At 40.3% G+C, this 13,989-nt stretch overlaps 1 protein-coding gene across 1 annotated transcript in view; it reads right to left on the minus strand.

Moving 5' to 3' along the window:
* Nucleotides 1-13,989, minus strand: part of LOC128527620 (protein NLRC3-like) — a 446,994-nt gene that overhangs the window by 396,038 nt on the left and 36,967 nt on the right. The gene's annotated exons all lie outside the window — the stretch shown is intronic.

The raw sequence follows: 13,989 nt of genomic DNA on the forward strand, positions 1-13,989 counted from the left end.
AGCCCCCAGGTACAGAGTGGGCCAAAGGGTGATGCTGTCCACCCGAGACATTCCCATCAAAACAGTCCCCCACAAATTCCACAAAGTCTTCCAGGTTCATCAGACCATTCACTGTGACCAAAGTAATTAACCCTGTTTCTTTTAGAAATTACCATAAGTTACTATTAGAAGACGGCTATGTAAAGTCAAGCTACAGTGGTTACTCAAGCAGAATGTCTATGACTGCCATACACTCTGTCGCGGCCAAACGGGAACAGCCAAAATAAATCAATCGCAATTTAAAGTAATTTGTAAAATGACCGCCAGGTGGCGCAAATGGACATTTTGCAAAACGGCTACAATTATTTTTGTTTAGACAGACTCTCTGTTTCTATCTGTCTATTGTTATTATTAAAGAAAACAGCACAAACAACAGCTCAAGGGCTTGTAAAAACATTTTTATTTTTAACGGTAAAAATGTAAATTTTGAAATCTGCAGAAGCTCAGTGGTCCGAGCACAACGTAATAAAATCTTTGTATGATAAAATGACTCGAAGTATTAATCTACACAAAGCGCTTCCGTTTTAAATAATCTTTCAATGCTAAACTGTCATGTTTCTGCGAGTATTCAAAGGACGCAAATGCAGGTATTTTAGTGAAAACACGGTGTCAGTCTTTATTTTCTTTTCTTTTTTCCCTTTAGGGGACTTTTTGAGCAGAATACTTTAAACATATAACAAACAAAAGTCAAACGAAACCAAACAAAACTTGCTCCCGGTCAACCTCCTCAGGCTGGGTCTGCAGGCGGACTCACACACACACAGGCACAGGAGATTAGTTCATAAAGCATAACAGAAATCACAAGCAGTGTAATACGAACGTGGCTGGCGTCTCAGCCTGATCTTGCTCAGAACTGCCCGTCTTTTGACAGGCCTTACCCCAACCCTGCAGACTCCGATCAGTCCTGAGGAGGAGACATGCAGACACAGCTAGACATAGGAGACATAAAACAAACAAGTGACACCAACAGTGAACGGACAAGCCTATACGGGTTCGACTGGCTTAAATAGAGACACACAGGAAAGAGACACAGGTGCACATCATTATTGATGGGGAGACCTACCACCTTACCACACTAGGGGGGGACAAAGCTGCGGCTCAGTATTCAGGAGACCCAGATCTTATTATCCCGGACCGTGGTGGTACAGATGTGACATAAACTCAAACAGCAAAAGAACATGATAACAATAATTAAAAGAATAATATTGTTCTTTTTGCTGTTTATGTCCACCATTTAATAATTAATTAATTATTAATAATTAAAGCTCCTCACATCACGCATGCTTTCACTTTTATAAAATGCAGTGTTTAATCAGCATGTATACAGATGTTACCCATGCGGTATTCTGGTCTTACCGTCACGCCACAAGGTGGCAACATTTGGGTTTGTGCGTTTGCTGGCTTCTACCGCTGAGTGGCGCTATATAACTATAGACTGACGCCTCGGGCATCAGTTCATTCTCTCAAGGATTAATGAGCCACGCTCCGTTAGGGCTGCACATAGTAGCGGATAAAATCAAGTGAAACGTTGTAGTTAAATAAAGTCATAATTACAGTATTAAAATTACAGTACAAATGTAGAATTTAAATTAAATCTTATTAGGATTGAATTTAAGCAAAGTAAACGTTAACACAGTGAGCCTTTAGATTTTATCATGTGTAATGAGAAAAGCTACGCATTAATGTTTTTCATCATCTTATATTTTGTGTTCTTTAAATTTGTAGTAGATTTATTAACTGAAATAAACGAAAATAAATTACCATAAGAATTAAAACGTTGTCAGGATGTGCTACTGCCTCAGCAGATGTCGATGTGTTTTTGCGTTATTATAAGAATTAAATGCAGAAGCCTGGTATGATCATCATAATGTTCTTTAATAAATAATAAAAACATTTTAACAAATTACATTTTCACATCCCAGCACCCCCGTTGCGCTGTATCACCACTGGCAAAAACCTTATAAAAAAAGTGAAACATTAAACGAATTTATCATCACACTACTAAAATTACAGTACAAATTTAGAACTTAAATATAGGGGTTTCTTAGTTCCATCGAATTTAGGCAAAGTAAATGTTAACACAGTGAGCCTTTATTTTTTATCATGTGTAACACTCGTGTAGCCAGAAAACTCTGGCTGTGTGTATCAGAAAACGTGGGTGAGTCACAGGTGTTGTCAAATTAATGGGCAAAAACTATGTAATAAACCTATATAAGCTACATAGCCTTTATAAGACTTTACTTTTATTTAAGTGCACGCACAACGATGACAAAACGTTATGATGTTGTAAAATAATGAAAGCAAACAGGGATACAGCGCTATTCTGTATCGGCAAAATGTCTTTTTTATAAACTAATGAAAAATCAGCTTATGTAATTCGTTTGAAACGTGGATTACTACAGCGCATCCACTCACAGCCGAAATGGAAAGACATCAACTTATCAATAAATTATTAAAATGGCCAGTCAGTTTCCTTGCTGTTTTCCCTGTCGCATTCATAATCATTAGTCTAGGTTTGCCGTTGCGGTGTTTCTTATTCCCACCCCCGTTAAAACGGTGTATTCAGCAGCTCGCCAGCGACAGGGTTGTGCGCGCGCGGTCCACTACACTGCTAAAACATATTTGTATATTATTATTATCATCTCAGGGAGTTTTTCCTTGCCACTGTCGCCCTCGGCTTGCTCACCAGGGACAAACTGACCATTTTAATTCATTCACATTTTAAACAAACTTAAATAATTCTTTTGATTGTGTAAAGCTGCTTTGCGGCAATGAAAATTGCTAAAAGCGCTATACAAATAAAATTGAATTGAATTGAATTATATTATGACTGAGATAAGGCGGCTCACATCGGCGTGCGTTTCGCACAGCGCCGCAAAGACAGTGCTTATTTAACACGTATAAATGTGTGTTTGTTATATTTCTGGGAAAGAGAAATCTCATATAAATCTCTCAAATCTCGGCAAAGTGAAAGAGCGCACGCGCGCGCCGCGGGTTTACGCGAACATTTTACATTCATCAAAAGATTTATTCACAACCACATTTCGGCCATTCACACACATGCATTGTGCTATGTTGTTTGTAGACACTTGTACTTTTCCCCTTTTAATCTACCCTTTAATCAAAATGCTCCCGATATGAGCCGACACGAGCTCATATTGTTTCATAAAGAGAGGCGACATATACTTGATTAAACACTGCATTTTTTAAAAGTGAAAGCGCGCACGATCCAGACTCAACAGGGAACCCATCCTCATCTCAGTGATAGCGGAGAGCGGGGATTGATTTGCATTTATACTGAGTGTTAGGTGGCAGCCAGTTCAGCTATAATAGTTGATGTTAATTGATGTTAATATGGAGTCCAGGTTGTTATTGGAGACTCAGGTAGGTTATATAGTTTTTGCCCATTAATCTGAAACACCTGTGGCTCTGATGCTCAGCCAAAGTTTTCTGGCTAAGTGAGTGTTACAGACGATAAAATATAAAGGCGCACTGTGTTAACATTTACTTTGCTTAAATTCGATGGAACTAAGAAATGCCTATATTTAATTTCAATTCTAAATTTGTACTGTACTTTTAGTACTGTGATTGTAAATCCGTTTAATGTTTCACTTGTATTTTATAAGGTTTTGCCGGCGGTAGTACAGCGCAACGGAGGTGCTGGGATGTAAAAATTTTATTTGTTAAAAAGTTTTCATTATTTATTAAAGAGATTTAATTATACCAGTTATAATGATCATAACAGCCTCCTGCATTTAATTCTTATAATAACGCAAAACACATCGACATCTACTGACACAGTAGCACATCCTGACAATGTTTTAATTTTTATGGTAATTTAGTTTCTTTTATTTCAGTTAATAAATCTACTACAAATTTAAAGACGAGGATATAAGATGACACAAAACCTTTTCTAATTACACATAATAAAATCTAAAGGCTCCTGTGTTAACGTTTACTTTGCTTAAATTCGATCCTAATAAGATTTTCTTTTATTTAAATTCTAGGCTGGTACTGTAATTTTAGTTCTGTGATTATGAATTCGTTTAACTACAATGTTTCACTTGATTTTATCCGCTACTACGTGCAGCTCTAAAGAAGCTGAGGCTCATTAATCCTTGAGAGAACGAACTGATGCCTGAGGCGTCAGTCTATAGTTATATAGCGCTATTTAGCGGTAAAAGCCAGCAAACATACAACGTTACAGTTCGCCGAAAGGACACATTGACTGGCCTAAAGAGAAATGGTGCAATATTTTGTGGACTGATCAAAGCAAGATTGTTCTTTTTGGGTCTAGAGGCCGCAGACAGTTTGTCAGGCCCCCAAACACTGAATTTAAGCCACAGTACACTGTGAAGACACTGAAGCATGGAGGCAGAACATCATGATATGGGATGCTTCTTATACTATGGTGTTGGGCCTATTTATCACATTTCAAGGATCATGGATTAATTTAACATCAGAATACTTAAAGAGGTCATGTTACTTTATGCCGAAGAGGAAATGCCCTTAAAATGCTGTTTCTGAGGCAAAACCAAGAAATGCAGAGGAATTGTGGCGTGTAGTACAAGTGTCACAGATGTGAAGCAGTTCTCAGAAAGCAGGTTATACAACTATATATTAGTTCAGAGATGCACAAGAAAGATTAAATCTCAAGCATTTTTGTTTAAACTGTAAATTCATCACTTTGTAAAGATGAGTGATGACACTGCTATTTTTTTGAACAGGCTAGTATTTATTTTTCTTTACTTACATTAAACTAATAATACATTTAGCACATTTTTCTTCATGTTGAGATTCAGTATAGAATGTCAAGAAGAATAGAATAGAAGAATATTCAATTATTTGTCACATGTACTTTACAGCACTGTGAAATGTCTTCTTCGCATATTCCAATTAGGAAACTGGGGTCAGAGCGCAGGGTCAGTCAGCTTACAGTGCCCCTGGAGCATATAGGGTTAAGGGCCTTGCTCAAGGGCTCAACGGTGGCAACCCAGTAACCCACAGCCTTATTCGACTGAGCCACCACTGCCCCATGAGCAGGGAGTCCAATGTGTGTGATTTCAATTAAAAGTTATTATATGGACATGGAGTCACTATTTGTTTGAACACCACTGTAAATATATAAAATGTACAGATAAATATGATTATTTAAATGTGCCTGCCATGAATGATGCCCACAACTCCATGAATGCAGTTTGTTTTTTTATTGATGTATGAATCTGCACATGATTTGCGTGCTGTAGGAGCAAAGTTTTATTTATTATTTCCGTCACTGTTTCATAACGTATCAGTCACCAGCATATGACATGTTCATTAACCAGTTACATACTGCACGTGATAAGTCTAAAAAAAAAAAACATTAAATTTTCACCCAAAGTGTCTTTTATGAGTTCTGTGTCAATGCTACTAAAACGTCTCTCCTCAGAGTGTCTCTGCCTGAACACCATTTCCTCGCTACTCCTAACCAGTTAGGGCACTTCCGGAGCACTCCTACATTTTAGTGGACATAGGAGTGATTTCCTATTTTAAGAATGTTGATTCCAACTCCTAAAAGTAGGACAAAAATTGCATCACTCCGAGACTTTTTTTCTGAGACCATTTAGGAGCGATTTCCTACTCTGAGATGCTTAGTAATTATGGCATATATAGCAATGCTATTATAGAAAGGAGTACATTTAAGTGTTAAGTGTTTTTTGTATCTTGACTTTTGACAATAATATGGTTAATTTTTAGAAAAATGGTAATTACAAAGTGAATTTCAATGTTTTCAGAAATGAGTCTGATCCGATCTTTTCACTCACTGAAAGTAGAGGACAGAAGGCAGAAAGATCCAACAACAAGCTGAAAACAGATGCATTAAAGGTCAGCATCTGGTGATGTCCATGGATTCTAAACTGCAATGGATTTGCATCCAGGTGTTAAAAATTGTCTAATGTCTGTGCTAGTTTGTTTCATTACTTTTGAGCTTATCAAAATAGAGGCACTTATTTTAATTTCTATCATTTATAAAGAGTTAGTGTAATATTCATGTTTATTTTAAATTAAAGGGGTCTACACTTAAATTACATCTTAACTGCTCCATGTAAAATCCATTGTGTTGATGTATAAAGACAAAAATATGAAATCAGATGTACACCTACAAATCAGCCATTACATCACTATCTATAGTAAATTCATCTAAATCTCCTGGAATGTTAAGAGAAAAGTGTTTAACTGTTTACACTCGGTTCGATCCCCACATGTAGAGTTGTGTCTTACCTGAGTTTCTGCAGGCTGTAATGTGGATCCTGCAGCAAAGCCGAGAGCTGATTCACTTTAATGTCTTTAGTTGTTCTGTACCACAGATCCAGCTCCTTCTGCAGTAAAGGGTTTTTACCTACAATGTTAGTGAGACATTCGCAGGCTTCCTCTGCATCAGCACTTTTTAACAACCTGTAGAGGAAATAACATCAGCACATTAATAACTGTGTATGGAAACAACAAGGAACTGATGGTTATGTGCTTTAGCTGTGATTCAGTTTCTGATTTTAATGTGTATCTGTATCCGGCTGTATCAGCTACACAGAGGTGTAAAGAGTACCTGAAAACCATACTTGAGTAAAAGTACAGATACCTTACTGTAAAAATGACTCCATTACAAGTTACAAGTCACCAATTCCAATAAGACTTGAGTAAAAGTCTTAAAGTATCCGATTTTAAAAGAACTTAAGTATTTTACCCATACTGAATGTACCATAACCATCATTTCTTAATAAATGATTATTCATTCAATAACTAGTTAATAACAGTCTGTAGTGTTATTGTTTAGGTTTATTCAACAAAGAACTCTAATCAGAACTTTTTCCTGGATAATCAGAAAACCCTTTAACATTACGATGTGATATAGTGACACTGAATAATTGTAATTAAATCATTCATCAGAATTAAATCATTTTCAGTGAGCATCTAGATTGTTGATTTATTGATTTAGTGAGTTATTCATTTGTTTGTTTGTTTATTGTTTTCCTTACCTCAGTGTGTTCAGTTTATATTTTGGGTCATTCTTTAAAATCAGTGAGCAGCTTCACTCCTGAGTCTCCAGGGTCATTCCCTCTGAGATCCAGCTCTATCAGGTGAGATGATTTCAGAGCTTCAGCCAGAGCAGTGTATCCTTCCTCTGTTATACTGCAGTCTGAAAGTCTGGAACAAAAGTAAGTCAATATAAAGGGTAAAGGGGATGTTTATTATATTTTGATTTATTTTGGTGCTTTACATATGAAACATTTATTAAGATTGAATCTAACCCTACTATATTTTCCCCCTGGTTGTGGTTCTTTAGACAGATGAGAACACAGCAATTACACTCAAGTTCAAGAACTTTTGAGCGACGTGATCTCAGTCCACTTCCAAGCAAAGTCAGAAAACTGTGACTAACATGCTGTGTGTTTTGGGGTTTAGGGCTTTTTGGTAGATGTGAGGTGCAAACTGAGCCAAAAGACAGAGCTGTAGTGCTGCAGAAATACAGTGTGTTATGAAGATTTACATCAATGAACTGAAGGAATACTTGACAGAAGCAAAGTCTTTGTACAGACACGTCTTCTCCAATGTTCTGTGTGAAAGAAAACAATTTATTTGACTGTAAAGTCTGTAAAGACTACAAAATGAATAATCCATGTCAGTGCCAGATGTGTGAGTTTTTCCGAAACTGCTGATCTACTGGGATTTTCACACACTTTATAGTCACTAGATATTAATCCAATAGAGCACCTCTGGGATGTGATGGAACGGGAGAGTCGCATCGTTGATGTGCAGCAAACAAATCTGCATCGACTGTGTGATGTTCTCATGTCAATATGGACAAAAATCTATAAATTCAAATTCAAATTAAAATTTTATTTGTCACATACACAAACATACACAGTACGAAATGTAGTGAAATGTATTATACGACTGCTATTGACCCTAAAAGAGAATTAAAGTTTACAAATAAGAAATAAATATAAATAAAAGAATACGATAGAAATTAAATAAAAAAATTAAATTAAACTAGGAAAAAATAGAACTAAAAATAGAAATGTGCTAGAAAAAAATGGAACTAAAAATAAAAATAGAAATATGATATGCATAAAAATAGAAATATACTGTACATAGAAATATGATGTGCATAAAAATAGAAATATACTGTACAAATTGAAATATACTGTACTGGTGTGCAAATATGCATAGAACAAAGTGTCTTTGTGCAGAGGTTATTAAAGTGTCTTTGTGCACTGGTCCAGGATGTAACCGTAAACATGTAGTGTAGTTGTGAAGGTAGGTGTGCAAAGTTATTAAAGTGTCTTTGTGCAATAGTCCAGGATGTAATGTAGATATGAAGGAAGTGTAGATATGAAGGAAGGTGAGCGTGTAATTGTCCATAGTGTTCATGGATGTAAAAAGATTGATAGATTTGATCAATTATGAAAAGATTGTGTTAGTTCGTGGTTGTGGTTGAGAGACCTTATCGCCTGCGGGAAGAAGCTCCTCCTTAGTCTCTCTGTGTTGGCCTTCAAGGAGCGGAATCGCTTCCCAGACCGCAACAGAGTAAACAGTCCGTTATTGGGGTGACTGAGATCCTTCACGATCTTCCTGGCCTTGGTCAAGCACCGCTTGCTGTAGATCGAGTGCAGGTCAGGGAGCTTGATGCGGATGATGCGCTCAGCTGATCGCACCACCCTCTGTGGAGCTCGTCTGTCCTGCATGGTGCTGTTCCCAAGCCAGGTCGTGATGTTTCCCGTCAGGATGCTCTCTATGGTGCAGGAGTAGAAATTCCTGAGCACCTTGGAGGGCAGTCTAAAGTCTCTCAAGCTGCCGGGCCTTTTTTACCACGGTGTTGATGTGACAGGACCATGCCAGGTCCTGCGTGATGTGAACACCGAGGTATCTGAAGCTGTCCACTCTCTCCACTGGGCTCCTGTTGATGACGGGGGTCTGGTAGTTCCTCACCTGCTTTGTACTGAAGTCCACTATCAGCTCCTTTGTCTTACTGACGTTCAGGAGGAGATTGTTTCTCTGGCACCAGTTCTCCAGATTTCCAACCTCCTCCAGGTAGGCCGTCTCATCGTTGTTCGTGATCAGGCCCACCACAACAGTGTCGTCAGCAAACTTGATGATGGTGGTGGAGCTGGTAGTGTCCACGCAGTCGTGGGTGTACAGAGAGTACAGCAGGGGGCTCAGAACACAACCCTGGGGGGCTCCAGTGCTGAGAGTGAGGGAGGCTGAGACATGTCCGCCCATCCTTACTGCCTGTGGTCTGCCAGTCAGAAAATTGGAGATCACTGACACATTGATGAGCTGAGTCCCAGGTGCTCCAGCTTGGTGGTAAGTGTGGAGGGAATTATGGTATTAAATGCAGAACTGTAGTCGATGAAGAGCATTTTCACATAATTCCCCCTCCGAGAGTCCAGGTGAGTGAGAGATGTATGGAGGAGATGAGAGATTGCATCGTCCGTGGAACGGTTTGGACGATAAGCGAACTGTAGTGGGTCGAGTGTGTCTGGTAGTGAAGAGATGATGAAGTCTCTGACCAGGCGTTCAAAGCACTTCATCACTACTGAGGTGAGGGCTACAGGGCGATAGTCATTGAGGGAAGCAGGATGAGGTTTCTTTGGGACAGGAACAATGATGGATTCTTTGAAGCATGTGGGGATCACCGACTGAGATAAAGAGATGTTGAATATCTTAGTGAACACAGGTGCTAGCTGGTCTGCGCAGGCTCTGAGAATGCGGCCTGAGATGCCGTCTGGTCCTGCTGCTTTCCTGGTGTTCACTCTCTTGAAGGCTCTCCTCACGTCATGCTCGGTGATGATGAACGCGCTTCCGGTGCTGGCAGTGACTTCCTGTCTGCAGCCGTTAGCGCCGCTAGCATTAGCACCGCTAGCATTAGCACCGCTAGCATCTTTAGCTGCTGCTTCGAAGCGAGCATAGAAAGTGTTCAGCTCGTCTGCCAGAGACACGTCTGCGTTTATCATACCGGATGTTGGTGCTTTATAATCCGTTATTGTCCTTAATCCCTGCCACAGGCTCCTAGAGTCACTCTGTTGGAGTTGTGACTCTAGTTTCCTCCCGTAGCGCTGCTTCGCCTCTTTCACCGCCTTCCGGACGCTGTATGACGCAGCCTTGTATGGTTCCATGTCCCCCGACGCGAGTCCCGTGTTGTAGGGAGCGGTGCGAGATTTCAGAGCGTCGCGGATGGTTTTATCCACCCACGGCTTCTGGTTGGGAAACGTTTTAATAGTCTTTTTTTCTACGGTGTCGTCCGCTAGTTTCCCGATGAATCCCACAACCGCTTCCGTAAACACGCTGACGTCATCGTCGGAGCTGTTTCTGAACATGTCCCAGTCTGCGTCATCGAGTGCGTCCTGTAACGCGGCCACCGATTGGTCCGTCCAGCGCGCGACCTCCCTCTGAACCGGAACTTCCTGTTTCAGCCTTTGTTTGTATTTTGGCATGAGGAAAATGGCGGCGTGGTCGATTTACCAAACGGTGGACAAGATTGTGCCTTGTAGCCGTCCTTGACCGTTGTGTAGCAGTGGTCCAGTGTCCTTTCGCCCCTGGTGGGGCAGGTGATGTGCTGATAAAAGTTCGGCGCTGCGCGTTTGAGGTTGGCACTATTAAAGTCCCCCGCCACAATAAGCGCAGCGTCCCGATGTTGTGTTTGTTGTTGTGTGAGTGCCTCATGCAGCTCGCATAAGGCAGTGTCCGTGTCCGCTTGTGGTGGAATATAAACGGCGCTGATTATGACCGATGTAAACTCCCGAGGAAGGTAAAAAGGACGACACATGATGGACAGTAGTTCCAGGTTTGGTGTGCAGGAGCGTTTGAGAGGAACAACGCTTGCACTGTTGCACCAGCTGCTGTTCACCATTAAACACACGCCGCCTCCCCTTGACTTTCCCCGAGTCCCGTGTCCTGTCCATGCGGTGAACCGAGAAGAACTCGGCCGGCTGGATGGCGTGGTCCGGCACCGCTGGGTTCAGCCATGTCTCGGTGAAGCAGAGGAGATTGCAGTCCCGAATGTCTCTCTGGAACTTTATCCTGGCCCTGAGGTCATCGAGCTTGTTTTCCAGTGACTGGACGTTGGCGAGCAGGATGCTAGGCAGAGGTGTGTGGTGTGCACGGGCTCTTAGCCTGTTCCTGACGCCGGCTCGTTTCCCTCGGGGCCGCAGCTTCGCGTCGCGTTCCTTGTTGTCCCTCAGGATCTCACTTGGCCAGCTCGGATCCGGAGTTAAAAACGTCGAATTGTGAGTACATTGTATACCAATAGAAACAAGAGTGTCTCTATTATAACTAATGTACCCCATGGTGGTAATTTTGCCGGTTTTAAAACGCTGTAAACTAACTTAAAGAACAAAAACAAAGAAAAGGTGGTCGGAGCAGTCGTGACGGCAGCCGACCTCACCGGCGCCATCTTGGCAATCCCAAGGAACATTTCCAGCACCTTGTTTAATCTATGGTCATGAAGAATTAAAGCAGTTCTGAAGGTGTAAAGAGACAGATGCTTAGGCCGGTGATTAGTATACTGCTGATGCTGAATGCTGTGAGTTTGGAGAACACAAGAGTGAAAATGTGGTTGCTGCTGATGATGTTACATAAACAACCAGTTTGTTACATTTCTTCTAATTTCTTTAAGTTAACCTACATCATTAGATTTATTATGAAATGGGGGAGGGGTCAGTTCTGTAATTTTGCTATGCAAGAGGTTCTGTTCTACAGATCTGGCCTTTAAAAACGCACGTTTTCTGAAAAGGGATCCCACGACTCGCCGCAGTTGCGCGCTGCAAGCTGTGAAAATGCCCTTCAATACCTGTAGGGGGCAGTCGTGTTTCAGTCTAAAGTATTGTGTGTCTACTGAAGCCGAAAAATGTTATGTCTCTTAGGCGCCCATTGACAGCAAGCGACAGAGCTCATAAACGTGTCAAGCTCAAACTGTTATGTATTTATTCATCATTTTCATTCAGAATTATTATTATTAGTAGTAGTAGTTCTCCGAATTTATTATTATTATTATTATTGTAACGCACCCGCGCGTGTGCAAAAGGACTACAAAGATGTATGACGTTAGCCTATAACAGTATTGTTTTATTGTTTTTATGCGCTTTAAACGCAGACGGGTACTGGTGGCTCAGTGGTAGGTGATTTGTCTGCCATGCGGGAGATCTGGGTTCGATTCCCAGCCAGTGCTCAATATGCTGGTGCTATTCGCTAAAATGCCATAGATATAGCCATTACCAACTTATCAACTTATGCTTCAGTACTAAATGCATGTTTGCAATTGAGAATTTTTTTTTGCTTAAGCTATGAAACATTAGCACTCACCTCACAGTTGCTATAATTTAATGATTATCATAAGCAAAAAGTGTAAAACAAAGGATTCACATTTATTACATTTTCATATTATACGGATATTATTTAAGCAACGCCACACCACGTGGAAAGCGGCAAAAATGCTTTAATTTCATTGGCTGTCACTGAGTGTCAGCTATTCACGACTGGCCCCCGCGGAACACAGAATCCCCGGGCTTTGACTGCGCTTTCGCTATTCGTTATTACAGGGGCGGACTGGGACCAAAAAGTGGCCCTGGACTTCCTGGCCCACACCAGCCCACACCATAATACATTGGCTCATTAATGTAGAGATACATTTTTAACACCAGTTACTAGTATAAAAATATAACACAATACAGAAATCAATGCTATTTAAACATGTTATTTGAAGTATCACTGAACATATATTGGGTCAAAGAAACGAAAAAAAAAAGAACATCAAGACAAACAACATATAAATCTATAAAGACAATATTTTAAAAGGAATGGCAATAAAACTGAACAGGTAAGCTGAAATAAAATCAGTAGCAGCAATAGCTCACGCTAGTAAACTAGTTACTTATTTTAATTATTATGGTAGTCAATATTAACACGAAATAATGCTGAGAAACATTATTTCAATTAATATTGACCACCATCATAATAACTAGCACAAGTTAATGCTGCTACTAATTTTATTCTGTTTGATTGCCATTCTTTTTACTTGGCTCTGGTAGATCAGGGGAGACGTGTTGGTCATCATCAGCATGTATTATGATGTGGGATGTGGTGCGCTGCTGGGTCCAGCCTCACTGTCCCTGACCCGTAATAGGCAGAATCTGTTCATTTGAAGAAGTTCACAGCATTTATCTCTAAAGCTTTTTCTTATTTTCGCGTAACTTTTTCTTCTTCCTGCTTTTCATTCATGGAAATTATTATTAATTTGCTCAGAAAATTGGAGGGAGTCTCGCCCGCGGAGCAATTCAGTGTAGAACCGCCACTGCCTATTTTCCACCACATCACGTTCTTCCCTGATCTTGGACTAAACTCCGCGCTTTGCTTTTATAATGTGGAGCAAGCCCAAGATCATATTAACGTAGCATTTATCATTCAAAGTTATTCATATCAGTGTATAGTAAGTGTGATTTGAAAAGTGCTATAACTCCACCTGCTACAGTTTCAGCCCAGTGGAACAATCTGACTACATGTGAAGTGCCATGAAAAAGTATTTGCCCCTTCCTATTTTTTTTCTTTGCATATTTGTCACACTTGTATAGGTGAAATTTCACCTAAACACTTTAGGTGAGAACGTATAGGTTAATATGTATAGGTGAGAACAGCTGATTCACACTTGGGGAGAGTGAATAATTTGCATTTGAATGTTGTCTGGCATTGTAAGCACACGCAGTGACACAATAGGATTAATAGGAATAGGAGGCACTAAAGAGGAGGATTTTAATTTAGACTATAAAAAAATTAACCTGCGTCTATTTTTAGGCGTGCCAGCTGCCACTTTTTAGTCTTATAATGCCCACATGACATGCTGGTACAGAGCTGGACATAGCTCATCCATGCCAATGATCCCGGGTTTTCACCCTGCGCTATAAAATACGAGTACGAAGG

The sequence above is a fragment of the Clarias gariepinus genome, chromosome 7, assembly GCF_024256425.1.
Source record: "Clarias gariepinus isolate MV-2021 ecotype Netherlands chromosome 7, CGAR_prim_01v2, whole genome shotgun sequence".
Classification (NCBI taxonomy): Eukaryota; Metazoa; Chordata; class Actinopteri; order Siluriformes; family Clariidae; genus Clarias; species Clarias gariepinus.